The sequence below is a fragment of the Nicotiana tabacum genome, chromosome 11 (genome assembly GCF_000715075.1).
Source record: "Nicotiana tabacum cultivar K326 chromosome 11, ASM71507v2, whole genome shotgun sequence".
Taxonomy (NCBI): Eukaryota; Viridiplantae; Streptophyta; class Magnoliopsida; order Solanales; family Solanaceae; genus Nicotiana; species Nicotiana tabacum.
Window position 1 is genome coordinate 30862295 of NC_134090.1, and position 4418 is coordinate 30866712.

Consider the following 4418-nt stretch of genomic DNA (forward strand, 5'->3'; position numbering starts at 1 on the left):
AAGTGTGGGGTGTTGTATGCCAGGATTTGTAAGAAAGTTGTGGGGCCATTGTGGAGGTTGTAACCTGGAACACCTCACTAGTTGGGGGTTTGGCATAGTGTATGAATGGAATAAATGAGAGTTATTATTTGGTGCCATCGGGTGGTGAAGTCTGAGTAACCATCCGGCTGACCCATGTAGGATATCTTTGATGGTTCTCTTGTATTCTTTGCAGGTCATATGGCTCGTAAGAAGCAAAAGAGATCGGCAGGCACGTCCCAACAGCCTACATATGATGCCTCAAGGTTCGAATCAGAATTGGCAGAGGACGACTTTCATGCCAAGGCCTCAAAGAGCTTCATCCTTGAGATTCCGATTGACAGGGCAGCCCTCCGTGCAGAAAAGGAGGAGATGTATGAGGAAATCCGGCGGAGGGAAATGGAGTTCTTATTTGATGAACCTGAAATGGTGAATAGGATACTTGTAAGAGAGTTCTACGCGAACTGGCCATCACATACGTTGCGGGAGGTGACTGTGCGGGGCAAATGGGTAGATGCCTCAGCTGAAACTATTCAACAGGTGTTGCAGTTGCCCCGGTTTACTGTTGACGTCGACTATTACCAGGACGCACCAGGAATCACTTGGGATATTATGACTGATGCACTCTGCACAGGGAGGCAACCAATTTGGATACGTGACCATATCACCCTGAACTCCAATTCATTCACCCATTTGGCTAAGTGTTGGCTCACTGTCATTTGCAGCCGGTTCTTGCCCTCAGGCAACATGACTGGCGTGAACTTCCAAAGAGCCCTCTTGACGTGGTGCTTCGTCACAAAGAAAGATTTTGATGCGGCAAGACTTATTGGTGATGAAATGATCATACGGTCCCCGCTGAGGTCAAAGGGATTCTACTTCCCCTCCCTGGTGACTACATTGTGCTTGCTGAAGAATGTCCCCATCCATCCTACTGATGGAGAGTTGCCCCCTAAAGCAGCTTTCAGAGCTTCGGGCATCAGAGTGGGCAGGAGTGCACGCACCACCATTCAGATCGATGATGAGGATGATGACCCGATTCCCATGGCACCATCCCGGAGATCCTATAACAGTGTCGGACCCTCTCGGCTCCCCCATGCTGGGGCAAGCTTATCCAGATCACAGTCCACCCAACCTATGTTGCGTACTCTGGAGGAAGAGGTCGGGGATCTTCGCACCTCGGTGGAGGGCCTACACACGCGTATGGATGTCATGTCTCAGCGGCAGGCCAGGTCTGAGAGCCGGTTTATGTCCTGGTTCCGTGCTTTGGGGAGAGCTTTCCATGTGGACCCCAGCACCGTTTCCGACTCTAATTGAGGCTCAGGGAAGTTTTCGTACCCTTCTGCTCGTTATTTTTTATATGACATGGGGACATGCCATAATTTTTAAGTGTGGGGTGGGAGACTTGCTCGGGTAATGTATTGTAGTGTATATAGACATGGTGTATGTTGTAGTATTTGATTGGTGTTGTTGTGTATAATTGACTGTACTCACATTAGAAGTAACTAACTTGGCCCAACGACGGACACTTGTCGACAGGTCTCTTGAGGGTCAAAGTCGGATTTAAAAAAAAATATAGAGAGAGAGGACTCTTCCTAAGGACGGACCACTTGGACAATACTCTTGAGGGAAGTAGTCCATATAGTTTCTTTATTTTATTTTCTTTTTTTCTTTTTTAGGTAGTGTAGTAATTTTTCCTTGGTTTTTCTTTTGACCACGGTTCTTTTCTAAAGGCTTTTCTTGAACCGGGTTAGGTAGATTTTTTCGTTTGTAGTTTTAGGACCAAAATTGGTGAAGGCTAGAATGCAACCCTTGATGTACACACCTGAGAATAACAAAAACGAACATGAGGGTGCGACGTCTAGGCTCGTTTGTAGACTCGTAAATCTGTGCCTTAATTTTGCACATCTTGTCTTGCTCGAATGCTCGTATGAGTGTGTTGATAAACTGATTCGGAATGAGTTACATGCCAAGTGTGTGTGAGCTATTACTTGTATTCTGTGCTTGCATGTGATACCTAGAACTTGCCCTGTATGTTTGCAAAGCGAAATAGAAGTTGTTTGGTTTTAGAGATGATTGAGGCATTTCTTTGTGTAGCCTGTATATTTGTGAATCCACTGTATATATTGCCATAGTTAACCCCTTTGAGCCTGAAGCCTGTTCTTTGATAACCCTATAATGACCTATATCTCTGTGTTTCAATAGTTTGACTGTTTGAACCTGTACCTCCTAGAAGCACTTAAATTACTAAAGAACATACAAAAGTCAAAGTGTGGGGTGGTAAGGAAGTAGGAAAAAGGAGAATTAGGAAAGAAATACTTGAATGGTGTAATGGATTTGTAAAAAAAAACAGTTGCACCTAAAGAAAAGTGGGGGTCACCTATGAACAAAAATGTGGAAGAACGAGTGGACTGAGCATGAAAATTAAAATAAAAGGAAGTGTGTATTAAAAGTGTTTAGGGAGGCTAGTCACTATATCCAAATATATCCTACCCATCCCTTAGCCTACATTACAACCAAATAAAGACCTCTTGATCTTTGACTGAATAGTTCGATTAGTAGAGTACTACACTAGGGGCAAACTTATGGTGTGTCTGTGTGGCATGTGAATGTTCTTTGCTGAGAGTGAGTGAATTTTGCCTATCTTTGGTTCCTTGTTGCTTGAATTTTATGTGTGTGGAACTTCTCTCAGAATTGTGATGTGAGGGCATGTGACTCAGGAAGAAAAAGTGAGTTTTCACCTCTGTTAGAGTAACTAGAGTGAGCATGAGTGTGTCATGGTGTTAGAGTTTTCATCTGAGGCGTGACTGTTGCACTGCTTAGGTTGTTCCTTCATAATGGAGGGTGTGGCATAAAAAATTGGGTAATGCATCGAACGATTAGGCCTGGAAGTGTGGTCTAACTTGCTCGAGGACGAGCAAAGGTTTATGTGTGGGGTGTTGATAATAGGTGAATTTAACTATAATTAGGCCCTAAATAACCACTATCTTGTATAGTTTGGATGATAAAAGTGATAACAAAATGGTCTTATTAGTGTTTTTTATTCTTTGCAGGTTATATATGACCAGAGAAGGCTATGGAGTACTTTTGGGATCAAATATGGAGAAAAATGGGCTGATCGTAAAATTCTGTCAAGTAAACCATGCGAAACAGCTCAAGTCAGAACCGAAAGAGGATTGTCGCGGTTCCACCGCGACCACGGCAGAACCGCGGTAGAAGAGGGCTGCAGACAAAGTGAGAATCAGAGAGCATGTTTGGCCGCGGTTTAACCGCGACCGCGGCAGAACCGCGGCGGAGGCGGAGAACTTCAGGGACTAAAGTGCAAAACACGGAATTTTTAGCCCAAAACCCTATTTTAAACACTAGACTCCGCCCAAGAGAGGCATGTATTGTTTTAGAGAGTATTCTTGGCAAGAAGAACAATTGTGAGAGATCACCCAAAACATCTTTCTTCTTTTCTTTATTTTTCTTGCAAGTTTTATGATGAATATTGTTTTAGTTTTTTTACCCATAGTTATGAGTAGCTAAATCCTTTGTCTAAGGTTTTGATGGAACCTATTGGGGGATGAACTTCTTGTTTATGTGAATACAAATTGCTAGTCTCAATCTTTATTTGTTCAACTTTGTGTATGTTGTAGTTAATTGACAGGATCCTCAATTAGCTGTGCCTATTTAGTGTGCATAACTCGGGAGAGAGTGCATATTTAGGTTATTGTTGAACAACACCACTCCCAAAGTATAAGAGGGATCTATAACTGCAGGTTTAAAGGCGGGATTAGGGATAACGAAACCTTGAGTGCAATCCAAAGGGAACCGTGTTAATTAGAGCTAGCTAGTGTATCTCGGGAGAGTGCATTGAGTATATTACTGTGATTACTCGGGAGAGATTTACGGTAAGATGAGCGTTCATGGTTGATAGAGAGGTGTTGGTCAATTTGTATGAAGCATAAACAGAAGGGATTCCATCAATATGGGAAGTCATTACCTTAGCGTTTTCTCATTATTGTTTACAACCTTAGCATCCTTAGTTTACAGCTATTTATTTACTGGCAATTTTAGTTATTGAAGACACCATTAACTGTGATTCAAACGTTTGGGGAAATTGGTTCTCAAGAGTTTAGTGGGTCTAAAGATAGTGATTGATAGGTTAACTCTCTGTGGATTCGACTCTGGGCAGAATACTCAGGTTATATTTGCAAAGTCCGCAGGGTCCTTTTTATAAGGCATAGTTGGGCGTGATCACTTTGGTATAAATAATATTGAATTTAGTTAATACCTCTAACCCAACATTAGATTAGGATAATTCACCTATCCCTTGAACCAAACGGCCCCTAAAGAGATTAAGAAACCACTTGGCCGAATGATATTATGGGGTATCATTACAATTCTATTCAATTATACTT